Source organism: Anabrus simplex, chromosome 6 (genome assembly GCF_040414725.1).
Source record: "Anabrus simplex isolate iqAnaSimp1 chromosome 6, ASM4041472v1, whole genome shotgun sequence".
In the NCBI taxonomy this organism is placed as follows: Eukaryota; Metazoa; Arthropoda; class Insecta; order Orthoptera; family Tettigoniidae; genus Anabrus; species Anabrus simplex.
The window spans coordinates 215852128-215872094 of NC_090270.1; the positions used below are offsets into that span (position 1 = coordinate 215852128).

Below are 19967 nucleotides of genomic sequence, written 5' to 3' on the forward strand. Positions count from 1 at the left end.
CTCTTTCACATCCTGTTTAGTTCGAATTGATAATTTTGTGACTAGTCGATAGTGAATTTGTTTTTGAAGAACTCTTATGACAGTGTTAACTTTGCTCATTTTATATTGGCCTTACTGCCTAATGTCAACATAAATAATTATTGTAATTCACTTTCAGGATTTATGATTCTTTGTAAAGGATGTTCCATATATGTTGTGTGTTTTGCATTTCCTTTCAGATAATATCATCTTCGATGTGGTTGATATGAATGACCGTATCCAGAAAAGTAACTTTACAGAAAGGCAAACATGTGGTTGTAGTGATTTTACATAACCTTGTGTCTGGGGAAATATAACGATCTGTGACGAAGCGTACATTTTTGATGTGTAAAATTATGCGGAAGAGTTACTTGTTGCCCCTATTTTATCTCTATATTCCTATTTTGTTTTTCTGTTGATGCTGTCATGGTAATCTATCGCGACAGATACTATGCTCATCTAATCGAGTCTACTCCATTGACTATGATTTCTCTGGACATGTGTTTGTGTATAGCTTAAGGTATTATAAAACAGTGCCCCTGTATGTTGAACTTTTTTTTATAAGTGATTTCTCCTTAATGAGTCGTAGTTCTTTATGATTTATGGGGCTGGCTGTTATTCCTTTTGTGACAAAAGAAAGGCAAAGGAATTATTTTCCTAGGATGTCTAATGAATCTTTTTATCTTCGGGGTGTAACTTGAGATTCTATCTTGTGTTTGTGTATGTATATTTCATTGGTCGAGAGCAAATTTGATAAACGCCAGAGGCAGTATTGTTTGTGTGAGCGTATAATGATGCCACATGAAGTTGTCGAGGATTAGCTGCATCGTATGCCCCAGGATGTATAGAAGCATCATTTTTATCAAGAGGATGGAAGTACGGCCAGCTGCAATATTCCATTTAATGTTCGTCCTCTGTATGAAGTGATAGAAGAAAAACATAAATTACGAAAAATCAGCACACCTATTTAGCAAGGTAAATTAGTTCTAGTTTAGTTCGTAGAGATCATTTGCATCAGCTCTGTTCTGAGTTATTCTTACTCTTGAGTACCAGTCAACAAACATTGTACTTCCCTCAATAATAGCCTACCCTATGTATTTGTAAAGAAAATTAAGCATTCCTTAGTTTTATGTATTGCTGTGTAATGATGGTGGTTTCTGTTTCACATTACTGGTTTCTTGGACTATCATTGAAACCAACAATTCTGTGATTGCAAGTTGGTTTGCTGCACTCTTATTAAAATAACTTGAATGTTGTCATCAGTGCTGTCTTGATAGCAATGTTACTCAACAAGCTGGTGCAAATGATCATAATTTAAATAAGGTACAATGTTATCAGATGTTACTATGCATTGAAGTTAGAACTGACTCCATTTGCATTGACAGGAATTTCACCTCTACTAAACAAATTAGTGTATAATGTTACTGTTCGGATTTTTTTATTTAAATTAAAATATGTCCACATCAGGTATTTGTGCATGTGATTTTTTAAAAAAATTACTCCCACCTTTACAAGAATATGCATTTTAATGTTTTACCAGTACAAATTGTATTATGTATTGTAGTAAAATGTCATTAATATTTCTGATGTTGGAAAGAGGGATTTTTTGTTTGGAGGGGGCGATACCTTTTCATTTGAATAGTGTAATTGCTTGGCCTAATAAGTCAATTTTGCCTTCATTCCCCTGCCTGTATCCCATTCCAATACCTGTCTACTTAATGAAGGCACTTGTGTGTTATACAATGAGAATCATAGATATAAAACTTCTGCGAGTGTGTTTATATTGAAATTCATCTTCCAGACTGGGCGAGTGTGGTAATCACAGCTGGATATCTCTGGTTCTGATATTGGAGGATAGAATTGTTTTCATGTATAGATTTATTTTCTCATAAGGAATGATTTGAGTACCTCTTCGCGTGGGCTGTGGTTGAGGGCAGATTTATTATTCTGAATACACTGTGTGCATTCTGTCACAAATCACAAACCTTCATGAGGATTGTTGCAACCTTATACTTTTCTCTGCTTGCATTTGAGGTTTTAATTTCCTAATTGCTTTATTTTTTAGACCTAATAAAATTGGAGTTAGGTCAACTGTAATGAAAGCTTTGAGACTCCCACGTAGTAATCTTCAGAAGATATGTCTGAAATCCTATTCTGAAAATAAATTTCTTGGCGTTTTGTTTGCTCGTCAGTCAAGTACTGCCATTGCTTTGACTTGGGAGCAATGGCTTACAACAGTGTTGTTTGTGGGTAGAGCACCATGTAGAACTCTCGTTTGGTTAATACTACGAGGTATGTCTTAACATTTTTTTTTTATGAAGTGCTCGAAAATTTGAGAGTTATAGGAAATGCTGTATTCTGACTTTGGATAGCATTTTGACTTCTAAAAATGCACTTCCTTGTAGTTGGCCAAAAGTGTAATACAGTCGAACCTGCCCTAACGGACACCCTTATTCAGCGGATACCTCCCTATACAGACAATCTTCCTGGGAACCGACTTTATTTTACGTAAGACAAGTGTTAAATTGGTCTCATTTAAGCGTACACCTTGAACTCCGGACAGCGGACGTGTCCTGTCCACTTAAGCGGACACTTTACATGTTGCAGGACAATTTATTACGCCGGACCTCATGTCATCCTTTCTTTTGAAACCATTCTTCAGACATAAGGAAATCCCTTTTGAATGTTGGTACTATTTTGAGTGCAAGGGGAAAGTACATTGGAATGCAGTTCTACCTAGTGGTATATAGGCCTATTCCGAGAATTCTAAATTGCCCTGAAATTCTGCCAGAGACTGTTGACTTGCAAGTTACCTGGGGATTTTCCTCCCTTCCTGCATCATTCTATTCATAACTCGGATTGTCGCTGATAAGGTCGAGCTCGGGTAGTCAACTTGAGAAAGAAAAGACAGTACAGGCACTAATTAGTGAGACAGAAATACCGTAGTTGTCTGTTAAACATGAGTAACAAGGGATGATTGTGTTTAGATCTCGAGGCAAGAAGAAATGTAATTATAGAAAGCGACAAGGGACTTGAGAATTTGTCTCTCACGCTGGACTGTGAGTATGGCAAGAACACTATGAAACCATTTAACAGACTTTATTCCGTTTTCGAGAATATTGCAGTTAAGAAAACGTGCTAAATTTACACAGACGAAGCTTCACGATTACTTCAGGAAGCTGTAATGTTTGTAAATGATGTAAAATAACTTATAATAATTCTCTATTAAATACTAACACAGAAATGACTTAGAATAATAAAGATATGTATGCTTATATTTAAGGTGGATGTTCTTTGCTGTTAAAATGTTAGATTATTTTTACAAACTTCTTTTAGTGGAGACCTCTCGTAACGGACATTTTTCCTCGGAACCGACGGTGTTCACGGAAGGGAGGTTCGACTGTACTATGTTCAGTCCATTGCTTCAAGTTTTTTATACAGGAATATTTTTGTTACTCAGGGAGGTGATTTAATATTCCATTTTGCATGATGAAAAACAGATACCTTATTGGGCACCTCACAGTAAATTTGATTATGGGGGAAAGTCTGTTTTTAGAAACTGCATCTTCTAAGAGTGTGGTCAATAAGGATATCAGTGGAATAAAGCTCCCGCCACAGTTTTTAGTATGTAATTGCAAAATTAACAAGTTTTTCTTTTCTATAGATGTATATGAAACTAGAGTTTATCTTGGGTCAACCATTTCTTACATCAACTAAGACTGCTAATTCCATTTATGACTGTGCATGTGTGCTAGAATTAGATTAAAATGGTAAACAATATAAAAAATTTGAGGTTGTTCATCAGTCATAGTTGTAGAATAATTTAAATATTCATACTTTTTAAATGTATGCGATATGATATTGACATGCGTGTACAATAAATGGTACTTCAAAAGAATTCTAAAACCTTTCAGGAATAGACATACTGCAAAGAAACGTAAATAAATGCAGAAACGTAGCATTGAAGCAGGAACAACATTCCTGAAACATTGCATGCACAGTTAACATTCCTGAAGATTAATGCAGTACTCCTGTTCTCCAATGATTGTATGCCTGTTCTTTCTTTGTCTGCTTTATCTTTTTTTTTTTTTTTTTTCTTTTGCATCAAGCTGGTTAATGCATTCTTACAGTTACAGAATTTTATTTTAGCCCTGGGCAGTAGACGTACAGCATGAAAGTGAATGCATCAGACTGAGGTAAGAGGGAACTGCCTTCACTGTCCATGCCACATTTGTAGTTTTCAAATACTGAACAGCTGCTGCATATTCTCTTTCAGACAGTGTTGGACACAGTATGATTTTCTTTTTTCTTTATATATTTGCTATAAGCAAAAGCGGATTGATCTGGTATTGGGAACACACAGTCTAGACCTCAGGTGTTCAGCAACTTACTTGAGTGCATGTAAAATACTATTGATTGAATCTGTATTAAAATTACTGTACTGTTTCTAGTCAATCGTGCATCTTTTGGAACCAAATGTAATCTCGGATATTGCTCGTTAAGATAGGATGGCACTCAATGATTAACAAACTAATATTCTGCTTATTGCACTACATATTGTTTTTAACGTACATGGTGTACTGCATACTGTTTTGAATTTGTAGTTTCTCTGCTTGGGTCTTGTTCGGATCACTTCTTCAGTTTCGCACAGGCTTTTATTGTTTATAATTATTCATAGAATACGTATGGCATTTGACTTGTTTGAAATTGCAAACTGTCCAGCTTTGTGTCCTGCGTAAATGATACGCACGATTAGGTCAGGTGAAATTGATCACTTACAAAAAAGTAGTGTTGCAGGAGATATGCATACTTAGTTGGCGGCCAGAGACCTATTGCTACAGAAAATATTCATAAAATACAGAGATTATTTTGATATTTGCCAGTACCTCTACGGGAAACAGTATATTGTTTATACCAGTATTATGTCGTTTCAGGACGTGCATGAACAATACCGATAAAAGCATCCAAGATAAAAGGAGTAAATCAGAATACATATGTGGAGATATGAGAACTTTTGACAGGACTGGTGATTGAGTTTACATGATAAAGAAGTAGGCCGTCTGTTAGACTGCCTGTTTTGTTGAAGTAAGCGCCGACCTGTGCAGTCTGCTCTTTCGTTACATGGTGGGGGCATACTGAGACCTTTAGTTGGGCTGCAGTCTTAACATCTGTTGTGTGGTTAGAAAGTTAAAATGCATAGATGCAAGCAACTGCTGATTTTCCATAGTTTCTGTGGTTTTCTCGCATATACTAGGGCAATAGGAAAGCGGCACTGATTATCACGGATTTGATGAATTCAAAGTGCTCTTTATAAATCCTCTATATTTCTCCCGCAAAGAAAAAGAATCCATACTTTTGAAGATTGGCTGTTAGAAAATAGTTGTTGAAAAAAAATGCTAGGTAGTGTAAAGTTTTTCTACAGTCTTTTATCATCAGCATTGATATTCTTTGCTGAATAAAAATTCTCCGCATATGTGCTAAATTTGCGATCTGTTACCTCTGATATAATAATGAGTTGTCTCCTGTGATATTTACTTACTTTTGTTGTGAAGTGACATCTACAGCAGGAGTCTATTTCAGTGAAATGAAGAACATAAAATTTAAAAAAAACACAGGAGATGCGTCACATAAATGTAAAAGTAATGAAGAGCAGAGTGACCGTGGACAGATACAAATTTGCAGGAAGTCGGTATTACCGAAAGCATTATACAGAAAGAGTTTTTGTGCCTAGGACCAAGCCATGCCAGAGTGATCTTCCAGTTAAACATGCAGGATGCATAGTCTAGCATCACCATCTGAAGCAAAAGACCAACCTGCATCGATGGGCAATGCTTAGACACTGTCTTCGTTTACTACAAGGGTGACTATCCTAGTGGAACATGGTAACGTTATGTCGCACATTCCTAGGTTGAATGTAACGTTCCGTTAGTGGGCCATGTCAGTGGGGACAACCGCCTTTGAAGATTGGCATCTCTGAAAATGTGGGCCGATGACCTTAGATGTTAGGCCCCTTAAACAACAAGCATCATCGTCTCGGAAAATTTGTAGGAAACAAATCCCGTGTACTGGAATTTTGAATCTCAGCAAACATCAAATACATCCAGATGCGTTATAAAAAACTACGGAACAATAATGAAGTTTTTAACTTTAAACTACGTGCATGTTGTAAGGTTGATACATTACATAATAAAATTTGAATTCCTGCGTATTGCAGGCGTAGTAGTTTTATGATCTGGGCAAATCTGTGCTCCTTCGTATCTCTTGAATAATTGCTGAGAATATACCATATTTACTCGCGTATTAGACCCTTTGGGCCGATTGCAGAAACGATGACTAGTTTTAAGCCTTAGACAACGCCTATCTAAAAGACGTCTAAATAAAGCACGATCTTCCATTGCATAAACGGTGTTCAGCCGATGTTTAACTAGACATTGTTTCAAGTTTCAGTATTGGTTGAAAATGGAGATATAAGTATCTTTCATGCAATTCTTTGCTTGTCGCAACCAATGAAATTCGTCGGTGCGTGCGCCGAACACCAGTCTGCTGTTTTTCTCCCTACACATTTCTAAAAAATGGCTAAGCATGAGCATGACTTGCCCACTGATAAGAGTATCGCTTTCGGTGTAAATTAAATCTCATTATTTTCGACACTTAAAGCGACATGCCACCATACGGGGGAGTGTAGCTTTGAGTATAGCGTTGTTACAGTTAGTGTAATCTACTCGTATATACAGTAGCTTTGACGAAGGGAAGATGAAGCAATAGTAATATGTAAGAATGTGTTGTACGTGCCATATAGCTTGCATTCTTGAGGTCGTTGGTTCGAAACGCATCATCGGCAGCCCTGAAGATTGTTTTCCGTAGTTTCCCTCTTTTTACTCCAGGCAAATACCAGGGATTTTATTATGGCCACGGCTCTTCTTCCCCAGTCCTCCTCTTTAAGCAATAATCACTACTTGCCTTTTCGTATCTGATAGTTGCCGAAAACTTATACGATTATATATATTTAAAAACCACGTACAACCTACGTTTTAGTTATCACTATTACGTGTGTTTACTTGGCAGTAAAATATAAGTGAATTCCTCCCAGTTGATGTATGTGACAGCCCTCTGACAATTGGGACATTTAATTCTGATAATCATGTAGTCAAAGTGACATATAATTCCATGGAAATTATCCCATGTATATAATAAAAATATATCGGTTGCCAATAATTGTATTCAAGTTGACAGTTACCGGACTTTCACTTCGTCAGTCTCGAGAAACAAGTCTCTTGAAAAGCGAAACATTTTAAGATCTATCTCTCCGTACATGTCAAATGAATTGCTGCGATTTAGCAGTGGGCGACCCACAGAGAAGCCGTCGGACCAACTTTTCTTCGCAGAATCGTCTCAACATGTTATCACATGTTACATAACCTCCACTTCTTATTCACTCCTCTCATTTGAGGTTAAACAGTGCTCTCGGCAGTATTCAAACCTGACTGGTGCTCTCGGCAGTATTCAAACCTGACTGGTTGAACATCGGTTATAGACGTCTAAGTGATAAATAACGTCTCTGCAGTGCGGCAGCCATACTTAGGCATTGTTTAACCGTAGACATCGTCTACACACCGTTTCTGCAATCGGCCCTTTTTTTCTTCCACTTTTACAGCAAAAAAAAAAAAAAGGTAAATGGGGGTCCCCAATATGCGATAACCTCAAATTCTGTGCAGTGAACACATGGCTTCAAGGCTATAAGGAGCTATAAATTAACACGTGTAAACGTTCTTCACTATTCTTTAACAAACTTATGAATGTATTTGAGTTATACTAGCTTTTTTCATTGGAAGGCAGTATTTCTAATGTAAAAAAAAGACAATAAATGGTGAAGGGGACTTTTAGGATATAAAGTAAACACAGTCGATTTTAGTTACATCACGTCATTAGTTTTATCTCATTAATTCCTCTTATTAGATTCATGTCAGGAAAGGCATACGATCGTAAAAACTCGCTACGAAAATTTGTCTCGCCTCATACTTGACCCCGTAGGAAAAGGGATAAGCGTATCGTATATTATGCAATATAGATAGAAAGGAACTTAATGGCCAGTCATTTGTCTGTGTCAGTTGTGCAGTAGGCGTACCGCACAGTAAACCTGAGTAAATCAAATCGTTGTTTTCATTTGAATTATCTTGTTTTTCAAACTTCCCTGCTACCGACACCTCGTCTCTCTGAATGACATCTTCACTGGTATCTCGTCATCCATGCATCGAGAGGATTCGACGTCCTGTCTTTTCCAAACATTTAAAAAATAGTTTTGTTCCCAACTATGGAGTCCAAAAGTGAGAATCTATTTCCAAACGGTTTCTGGAGAGTTTATGTATATGTAGCAGCAGCCACTCCTTCCGAACAAAGACGTGCTGCAGAAAGCGTTCCAAACCACCAGCTGATAACTAGCATATGTTGTACTTGCTAATATAATACATAGTGACTGGAAGCGTTCTTTCCATAACTGCGGCTATTGAAGGCCAAACCCTAATTTTTAATATATTTCATGCTTGTTTTCCACATTTATCACATCAGGATTTTCCTAAACAGCTGTAAATGAGATAAGAGAGATCGCTATTTTTAGGTTAGGTATGCTATCAAGTGCCAGAAGATTAAAAATAAATAACAGGAGAGTTGACCGCATTTATGGATATCTACAGGTGTGGCAGTGATACGCTTTATTATCATAATGTTTAATTTCGTAAGATCGCTTTCTCCATTTTTGTATTAACACAATGTATTGTTTGGCGTCTAACAATTAAGTAGGAGCGTCAAATTATAATTATCATTATCATTATTTGTGAGAATAGTTATGATTGGATTGGTTTATTTTATTAAGTTTTAAACCTACTTCTAACAAAAAAATCCTACATTGGCCCAAGTTCAGAGATATTAAACAATCACTTTGTTAATGTTAATAGCAGCGACCGTGAATATTTCTTTACTAAAGTAAACCCTTTCCTCATCCCAAGGTGGTGCAGCTGTTTCTAGACAGGCCTTCAGTGGAAGGGAGTTGCACGTACCATTTTTACTGCATGTCAATCTTCCTGCCATTCGTAAATCTCTGGCGGTACAGTACCGGAAATCGAACTTGGGCTCCCGCGAACGTCAGCTGACTGTGCTAATCATTATGCTGGCTGACATTCTTAACGACAAAACGGACATATCTACATGAATGATGCCTGCTTGCAATGCTCGGGTCTGCCACAAAACTATCAACCTATTTGTGTGACGCTGGTAGAGCCACAGTGTGCCTACGCTAAAGAGGTGGACATTTTAAAAATACGAAACACTGATATACCGCATGACTTTGAGTGTTTTCATTGTGTACGATGTCATCAGAGCTGCGTTAAGGCTTCTACCCACTTCGAAGCTGAACCTTTGTTCGTCTTTTTCAATTTCTTTGTCTCGAGAAGCCGGGGGGAGGGGGTCTAATACAACAGTAAATTAGGCAGTATTAATGTGAGCACCAAGCGAGTTTGCTGTGCAGTTAAGGGTGTGCACTTGTGAGCTTGCATTCGGAAGATAGTTGAGCTTGAACCCCACTGCCAGCAGCCATTGAAGATGGTTTTCCATAGTTTCAGATTTTCCTACCAGGCAAATGCTGGGGATGTACCTTATTTGAGGCCACAGCCACTTCCTTCACACTACTAGCCCCTTCCTATCTCGTCGCCATAAGACCTATGTATGGTGGTGCTTATAAATGCAAAATAAACTTACAGTAAAAAATGTTAACCTTTTGCTTATGTGCCAACCTTTCCCATTTACACAGAAACTTTCCGTTTTTTAAACTCTTCAGATTTGCTGATTTATTTTTACTTCTTCCTATTTTTGAACAGGGTACCTCCAATACGGTGAATACTATTCCCTAGGATAAATTTTTATGTGCTGTGTAATTTATGCAACCTCATTCGCGAGCATATTTGATGCTTTATTTGGCAAGTGTATTGTACGTGGCCTTTGTGTATAGTGTTTCCCGCTCGCTGCAACAGCGTGCGTGCTTTGCAGCTGGGGATTCGGGATGGCAATCGTACAAGAGATGGAGGCTATTGACTCTGTTAATCGGGATGAAAGAATGAGTTCGTTACTGTCTGGTTCGCGCCCTTTAACATAATTTCTGTGTGTACTTTTGTTAAAGTCGTAGGCCACATAAAACTCTTGACTGGAGGGGAGAAAGGAGGGGAAGGTCAGATTAGGTCTGCAGACAAGCCCCTGGAAGTAGTGGAGATGTTTGAATACCTGGGGAGTGAATTAATGGAGAATGCTAGACTTGATGCTGAAATTAGTAAGAGGATTCAAACTGGAAGCTGTTTCTATCATAGTGTAAGAAAACATATCATGGGCTGCCAGTGGAAGCAGAGGAAACTGTGTACAAGATTTATTATGTACCCATAACAACTTAGGGAGCAGAAACTTGAAAAATGACAAAGAAGGATGAGGGTCAGATACAGGCAGCCGAAATGAAGTTCTTGAGGTGTATGATACAGAAGAGTAGAAGAGACAAAATAAGGAATGAGAAAGTCCGGGAAGAAATTGGAGTGGAAAATTGAATGACATAATCGAGAAGGGCCGATTAAGATGGTTTGGGCACATAAAAAGAATGATGAAAGAATGCAAAAAAAAAAGGTGATGGAAATGCAAATTTAAGGAACGAGAGGCCATGGACGACCACGATTGAGATGGAAGGACACACTCCAACACAGTATTAGAGTAACGAACCTGGAGTGGGACACAGTGTTAGAGGAGTGGTGGAAAGACCGCAGAAAGTGGAGAAGAACCATATTTGCCCCTACCCGGCTCAAGGTAGATAAAGGGAGATGAAGAGGTTTCAAGGCATGGAAGGAATGATAGAATCCTTAAATAAAGATGAAATACATACAGACTGACTGACTTGAAATTTTGAGTAGTTACAGATCCACTAAAACACTAAGAGCTTGGAATGTTCCTGTGGTGATATAGATTTGGAAAAATTCAATCACGAGAAAAGAGGAAATATTCACAGGAAAGTCATGTCAACGTGCATATCAAAGGAAAGGTTTTAATTTATACTATCAGTTCACGTAAGGAAGCATCCTGTAATGAAACATCTGCTAGAATCCAACAAATTTAGGTCTGTATGTTCTGTAGAGGAAAGATATCAGACTAATTCAATCTCCGAGCAAGTGAGCATGCAGTTACGGTTGCACAGCTGTGAGCTGGCATCTAGGAGACAGTGGGTTCGAACCCCACCATCAGCAGCCCTGAAGATGATTGTATGTGATTTCCCATTTTCACACTAGGCTGTACCTTAATATAAGGCCATGGCTGCTTCTTTCCCACTCCTAGCCCTTTCCTATCTCACAGTTGTCATAACACCTACCTGCCTTGGTGCAGCGTAAAGCAAATCGTAAAATGAAATCAATCTCCATAGAAAAATAAACTTTTTTTTGCTGATTCTTGCATAGAACGAAGGCAGATATCTTCAGCTTTAAAGAGAGAAAATTTTCATCTTGATAACTCAACTAGCTAAAATAAAATGAAGCACGGAGGTCAGCAGCTTGTGAAGAAAAGATAATCTGTACAACATAAAACCTTACTGATTAGGTTGTAACTGATAACTTAGAGTACGGATCACCGTGAAATTTGTAACGTCTTCTCTCGTTAGTAGTCTGAGCGTTTAATTAATTAATCTCTCTGTAAACATAAACTTTTTCATACTCCTGCATTTCATATGCTTAACAGCTGAATGAATGGCTGCATGTAATTTGATGTTGTACCTTCTCGAAGAAGCATTATCATCCTGTTTTGAGCACTATGGAAGTAATGTCTAATCATGCTCGTATATACATAAGAGAACAATTGATAACAGGAGTTGCCGAATACGTTGAGTGAATTGAAATGACAGTTCACATACAGATATTTTGCATGAATACAGGTGGTATTGCTGGTATGGTTTCCCCACAGACTGCAACTGCAATCTATGATTGGAATTTGCTGTGCCGTCGGGCCGATGCTGTTGTACCGAGTAGTGATTTTGTGTTCGCCACAAGAGGTCTCATTACGTAGACAGTTTGCTGTTTGCAGTAGATTGCTTCACGCTAACTTGGCTCTTATGTCATAGGGCATGATAAAGGTAGAAGACTCAGATCATGTAAGATGGACTGTTTAGTCTCATCATGGGAGCGTTTGTTTGAAGGGCTGTAAAGAGTCTATTCTGTACACCATATCTTGTAAGATCGGCATGTATTTACCCGACAAAATTAAGCCTTATGTTGCCCAACACAGTTCTGATTTCTCTGTGTAACTGTAGCGAGGAGTAAAACAGGATGTAGAAATTCACATGAAAGTGGACTAAATGAAGTCTAATAATAATGATAATAATAATGCTTGTTGAGGCTTTACAATTACTATCGTTAGCATTGATACGAGAAATGTTTTTTAGAACTTTGCTTGCTCATGCATGTTTTGTTTCAGACAATTTGCATCAACATGCTGGGAAGAATCTGGAAGTGCTACACTTCTCAGATGGAAGGGTCTTTGCTTATTTAGGCTAATGTAATATAATATTTCTGTATAAACCCTAGAGATGGAAGACACCCTCCAGCTCGTAATGAAACCATATCGCCATTTTAGGAATCTTCTGCATGGACAACAAATCATGCGTCCTTCGGCTTTATAAGTATCTGTTGACTGATGTGGCACCAATGTTCATCGGATACAAAACTCGTTGAATGTGTCTGCAAGTGATTAAAATGAGCTATTTTTATATACCTTGACACTACATGATCTGTAACTATCCAAAATTGCATTTACAGGTAGTATGCCAGAAATAACACAGCAGCGATCATTGGAATAATGTGATTTGCTTTTTGTGAAAGGACAAGAAACTGAATCAAATGCATCTGTTATTCAACCGACATATTTATTCTAAGCAATGTATATGCAGGTGTGTTATTTTGCATACGTTATATTATCTTGCGTCCAGTTTTGTGTTAAATGTTGTAGACTGTGTAGGTGGTGAGAGTTGAGAGAGAGATAGTACATGTAAAATTCTGTTTTATTTATTATTATTATTTAGCCTGTTGAGAGCTGCCTATACCAAATGTTCAGTTCGGTTACCCCATTGAAATTTGAAACCATGTCAGGTTTACAAGCAGGGATAGCTGGTATATGCTTACAGTTACAAGACAAAGAGTATTATCAGGAAAAGTAGTCTCGTAATCATGTCAGGTACTCTTGAGATACGGTTTCATTTGCAGTGAAAAGATGTGTAGGCGTATACTCCTGCAGTTTGAGCAATAGCCAATAGCTTCTTCAGTATTGTGCTCTGTCCTGCTAGGTTCTCTGGTTGCATACACGATGCAAGTGTGGAAAGTTGCCTCAGCATGTCCTTTAATCATATAAGTAACACATCGAAGGAGATCAATGATATGATTAACATTTAATCCTTGTAAAGCAGTGATTTTTCTTTGTTCTTCAAATGTGGCATAAGTACAAAGATAAATTTAAAAACTGACCCTTCTCAAGTGGATGATTCTTTCCTCTTACAGGCAAAATTTTTTTTGTGAATTTTTCAACTCCCATGAACATCCCAAAAATGTAAGTAGTTCAGCATAATGTCATTCATACATAGTTTCATGAGAACAGATTGCAGGTATCCATTAAGGAATAAATCAACTGCCTGTTTTAGTGCGAAAATGGCGCGAGGTACACCATAGTGTCCATTATTTCTATTTTGCATGGGTATAACTTGGCTGTATAATTACTGAAATTATCAAATTCATTTAGAGATATATACATTGCAGTATGTCCCAAAATGGTAAGGCAGATTGATACTTTTATTTATGTTCTAAACGAATTTACTTGTAGCCCTGTATTGTGATTTGAGACCTCATACCATTCCATTCTTTCGTAATCACTGTCCGTCGCCCTTACTCTGATTTATTAATCGCTCCATTAATAGGTAGCTCCTCATCTGAATCTGTCCTGTCACGTTGGTTTCACACTTGCATCAGTTTCACTCGCTCTTTCATTATCCCCAATTTCTGAGTGTTCGTCATGGCTGCTTAGTAATTATGACCATGTCCCAAGAGTTTTAAAAACAGCTGTGAAACAATGTACAAAAGCGTAAAAACACAATGCTCAGAATTTCAACAAACTTCTAAGAAGAACATTACCATTGAAATCACCCTTCGGAGTATTTTGCCTAATAATGGGCCCTGTGTATACACTTCAGACATCTATTGGCTGATATCACAACCCTAAGGTAGAACGAACTGTCAAAAAAGTGCGTAATTTAAAATTCTCAATAAGGCATCCTTCCTTCTTTCAGGGTTCCTTATAAACGTGTGACTCCTAGTCTCATAATCATCTTCTTGTGAATAATTTTTGCTGAACTACTTAATATTTGAGGTAAAATATATGTTAATGTTACTACAGTATACATACACAATATTTTGTTGTAATGGAAGATATTTCTTTTTGGTTTCGACTTATCTATAACCGTTAGGCTCTTCAGTATGTTGAAACTAATTTATGATTAAAATTCAGATGATACATGAAAGAGAAAACCTTTAACAGCAGATTGTACCTGAAGAAAAACTAAGAATTTAATTAGAAATAGAATGACAGGTTTTGTTCTTTAAAGAACACAATCAGATTCTATGAAATGACACTTTCAATTTTGAATGAACTAATTATCATTAAGAAGTGTACACACATTTATATGAAAACCTGTGTACACTGTTTTAATAATTATTGTTGAAAGCATATAACTGATATCAAGTACTCATCATGTGGTCCTTCTCCCTTCAATGGTCGGTCAGGAGGGAGTTTTACACTTACATAGTAGTAGTAATTAAAACAACAATTCATTTCTAAAAATTAAAAGAATCTGTGGATATTCTTTCAAGGACATAATACATCGCTATCTTAAATAGTTTCTTTTCCAGCTGTAATCGGTTTTAAATTTTTTTTGTAAATTTTATGTAATCATATACTAATTTAGCTAGACTGAAAAATCTTCATGGTACATAATGATGTTTGTTTTATGCTTGAATTAATTGAAGCTTAGGTTCATTTTCACTTTCATTTTATTGCAAAATTCACTTCACACATGCTTTCTTGTACTTAGCGTGCAAATCGTAACAAATATTACTCTACTTAAAGCAACTGCATCAAGCAGTATGCAGTGCAAATTATCATACAATATTCAACGCAACATACCTTAATCCAATATTGGTCTTCATGTCAAGTTTGACTCCTTGATCTTTTCACACTACGTGACGTGGTGGATTTATTTATGCTGCATGCTTTAGCTTTGAGAATTTGACTAGTAGAAATAGTTTTATTTTGTATTTTTCACTGGAGCATGTTTTAAAAATATTAATAGAGAAGAAAATATTTTTCAAGAGTGTGTGACATCACTTCCTTCGCCTGTTACCAGTGCTTGTACTTTTTCTTAGTGGCATGAACAAACATCATTTTCCAGAAAATTGTATTATTTCTGATAGCAGTCCCTATCAACTAGGATGGTGAAACAGACCAAACTGAAGGACCGGAGGAAAGATGTAACAACACTTATTTGTGAATCTCATAATGGTGATGAGATTTAATATGAGTCTTGTGGACTTCTTAATATTCATGTCCAGTTATCAAACTGGCTATGTTAGAAACTACTGAATATATTTTTTTAAGCAAGAATTTTACTAGTCCCCCTGTAAAACTATTCTCTATAGTCATAGCTTTCCACTCCCTGTTAAATCATCAATTTTTTGCAGCAGGGATGATATAATTGAATTCTTGTTTCAAGTGGGAAATGCAGCAGACTTCCAGTTTGTCAATGGTAGGATAGTATAAAAGACGAAAACACTTACGGTTTTGACATCCATAATCTATATATTAACACATTCACGACCATCATCTGAGCGGGCTATTTAAAGGGCTGGCCCAGCTATTCCACCTGTTATTGGCAAGAGCAAACGACGACGAATTCTTTGTGCAATGCGTTCTAAACTAAACAAGATATAAAAACAAAATTTTCAACGTACCTTAATAAAGTCCTCTAGTATCTCTGTAGGGTGTAGTAGGTAATTTTACACTTTCCTGGGTGAATGGAACACCACACTTTCCACAAAAGTAGCATGTTTCACTAATAATTTTATTTTTGAAGCACACTTTGCACCTTCTTGAGGAGAACGTTACTTTTTTTGATGGTGGAATCTTCAAGAGAATATGCTTTTTTCTCTTCCCATCTAACCTATATGGCGATCCTTGGCCCGTGCCCGTTTTGGTGGCAAAATCGTGGGACGTTGACTTGGAGCTGATGTAGATGGAGCTGAGATGTTGGCCAGAGGTAACTGTACTTGTATGTCGGGTTCACCTTCCCCCCCCCCCCCCGTTTGAGAATTCCCTTGTGTTTCTTTAGATCTTTTGGTACACCCCTATTTGACCGTATTGTTCCACATACGGCAGTGTTCTATTCCTGTAATGTTCCGCGAGTTCAACGCTATTGTAATAATTACCCATAATGGACTGTATAACCCTGGCGAAGATAATTTTCAAGCAGCTGAAAAACTATGCTTTCTAAATTCGCACCACTTATATCATTTATATCGTTCCTACGCGCCATGGTTACAATTCAGAACGTGATTATACACGCTTGTGCAATAACAAACTACGCAGCTAGTTGGGTCAGCGCTAGGCTACCTTCAGAAACAAAACAAAAGAAGTGCATTGGGAGGGAAAATCGCCGTGGCCATGTGGTTTCTGGTGAGTACAAGCATTCAGAAGGATATTACCTTCATCTCTCTCGCATATATTTGTGACCAAAATAGATCCCAGCTACGTGGGAACGGCTCCAGTTCAAGGTTGCGTTTATCCGGGCTAACTCGGATACGGTCCACAGCATGGTCACGCCCTATAGGCAATAACTCTGATACGGGCGTGAATGTGTTAAGAGTTCACTAAAAAGAGCTTTGGCAAGTCCACCCATTCTACTGGGCCGATTTGCTTCACTTATTCTCTGCGGAATTACCTGCTGGTGAATCATGAGACATTGATAGGTCTCATAAGTTCAGCCAACTTTGAGTAATCATAAAATCAAACCATTAAATGAATACTACAGTAACTGCAGGTGAAGGCTTACCCTAACCCGCAATACATTCTGTATTTAGCATGCTGATAGGCGACTGACACTTTCATTGATATTCTGATATGTGATTTTAATCCTTAATGTTATTGAACGCAGCCATGTTTGATTACTATCTGTCAAACCAGAGAGTATACACTTCCTCTGATCACGAAATAATACTATTTCCTGCTAGGTACTCTACGTACAAACAGAAACCATCATGACATATGCCTTTGACATCTGGGAACAGCTATGGAACAATAACCTAACTATATTTGAAAGAGTGGAGGTTATTTATCTTAGTTTTCTGCCTGGCAAAAAAATGCTCCTTCAAGACTGACCTATGCGCTTGCAAGACAGCCATTCTATTTAGAAGAACTGCAATTACAAATATCATTACCTTCTATGACAGTACCAAGCTTTATATTAAGAACATCCGGATAAAAGATTTTTTACCAGACGGCACAATGTCGTCAGAATGGATGAATTCTGACTACGAACTGCGACGTACCATAACGCACGTCTTATTAAATGTTCAGGCCAAACAATACGACGATGGCAGGCAGATCTAGGCGAGTTATCTGACCTATTCATAAGTAATGCTGCGGAGCAGTATGCAGGTCTTCTAGTAGTTCATTTTAATCCTCTCTAATAGACTAGTCCTCTGGTAGGCATTGTGATCAGCTGTTTTCACTTCCTTGGTGCTGCACATGGACCCAATATCTGTTTCATATTCATTCGTGAACTGGACTTCTTAACGTGTTTTTTTTTTCCGTTTGCCTTTTAATTTAATACTACCAAATTTCGTAGGTGGCAGAGGGTGGTCTTGTGTTGGAGTCTTCTAAACTGCATATAGTAGAATACTTGCACACTATTCACGGAAAGAAAATAGGTAGGTAAAAATGTTCTATTGCCTGAAGTATACAAATTTTGTGTAGTTAACTCTAAATATTTTGTGTCCGGTGTACTTCAGGTTTGCCTAATTTCTTAGGCAGAGGTAAGTGAAAATTACCTCACGAGATACAAGAACAATTGCTGTTAATGTCAGTGGCATTTCTCCTGTTGGTTTATTATCCTATTGTATTTTATGTAGTATGCTAAGCAATTCTCTAGTCCTCTGTATTCCCCGACAAGTTGTTCACGTCAAGGTAAGCTCCACAGAAGCCAGCAAAACTGCACCGTGCATAGCTGGATCATGGCTTGTGATTGGTAGTTACTTGCTGTATCAGTTTTGTTTGCTTGGTAGGGTTATTAGTACCTCATTATGTACATGCACTTGAACTATTACAAGTTTGTGGAAAATGTGGTCGTAAGTGTTTGACACATTATTTCTGTCTTTGTGATTTAGGAAATTATTAAAATTCAGTTTCTCTCACGTGTGTGTGTCAACCTTGGTGCATGATCTTTCTGTTAAAGACCCTTCAATGTTTTTAATTTTTCATGCATTCTTATTTGCATTTGTTTTGGAACTGTTTTTCCAGCTAAGAGATGTACCCATCTATTCTCATTCCTGGTGTATTTCAGTGTGTCTTTCGCCTTGAGCCAGGATGAAGTGTTAAATTTCTTTGAAGCTCCAGCAGTAAATGCTTTAAGTTGCATGTTGAAGTGTGTAAATATCACAATGCATAACACATTTCAGAAGAGTACAAAGAAAATGGAACCTTTTTGATAATTTGGTCAATCGATCCACATGCCAGATACATTGTTTTCATACTATGGTGATCTCATTTGAAAGTATAGGTAAACATAATAATTAGAAATAATTAAGATTTTTTAATATGATATAAACAGTGTGCTTCCTGCATACTTCCATGAGATGTGTGTAAATATATTTTTTCTCTTTGCTCTACGAGTTGCATATAAGTCTGCCCTCTCCATTTGCAGTGCATTCAATGATGAAATTGCTTCCTGCCATTCAATATCAGTTTAACCTGTTGTGGCATTGTTCATATCATTTGATAAAATGTTCTTTTAAAAAAAATATTTATATATACAGAAACTTTGTAGTAGTTGCTATTGTTGGGTTGTCTAGTTTGAAGTATTTGGCTACTTCATATATGAATGTATATGAATGCCCTTTTCTCAAATACGATGAAATATTAACTGATATTGAGTGGTGATTCTTTTTATCTTCTGCCGTGCTGTTTGTGTTGCTTTTGTAGTAGATTTCTTTTTCCCATACATTAAAACACATGAATTCAATATTGATGCTTTTGGTAATTGTAAATTATCAATTAACCCAATAGAAGCTCCTGTACCAATGGTGGCAGTTTCCCCTTTGTATAGTCCCCGTTTAAAATTTTTGCAATTTTCTTATCCTTAAATATCCACATCCTGCTTTGCATGTCCACTCCTTTTAAATGTAGTGATAACCTTGTGTTGCTACTGGTTGCATTAGGCACATTTATCCTGAATGGTGAGGAGGTAATTTTCTTATACACGCAACTTGCAGTTCTGTAATGGCCATTGGTGTTACATAATCATTAATCTCCTCTATAGTATAATAGCTCTGTTAGTTACCATTGTTGGAGGCCTGGGTTCGATACCTAATAGTGTCAGAAATTTACGGTTTAGAGGAGGGTTTTTATGAGGTTAAAAACTTGCATGCAATTTGCTGCCATTGGGGTTTGCCTGAAGAGAGTTTCATCTCGGGACGGGACACACTTCCTATATTTCAGGTTAGAACTGGATCCTCATAAAGCAAAGGTGTATTTGATGCATTTCCGATACTATAAGCAAAGTATAGAAAGTAGGTAACAATATTGTGTACAGTTGTGATTTTACTTAATCCATTTTATTACAAGAGTTA

The 19967-nt window shown here is 37.3% G+C and overlaps 1 protein-coding gene across 9 annotated transcripts in view; it reads left to right on the forward strand.

The window, feature by feature from the left end:
- Psi (P-element somatic inhibitor) overlaps positions 1-19967 on the forward strand; it is a 298816-nt gene that overhangs the window by 256570 nt on the left and 22279 nt on the right. For 4 of the 9 annotated variants that reach the window (XM_067150190.2, XM_067150196.2, XM_067150192.2 and 1 more), the window contains one exon: positions 219-1614. The exons of 3 other annotated variants lie outside the window; for them this stretch is intronic. The gene's annotated coding sequence lies outside the window, so the exon portion shown is untranslated. Of the gene's footprint in view, positions 1-218; positions 1615-19967 lie in introns of those variants that run through there. 2 more of the 9 variants (XM_067150194.2, XM_067150193.2) reach the window with 1 other exon arrangement.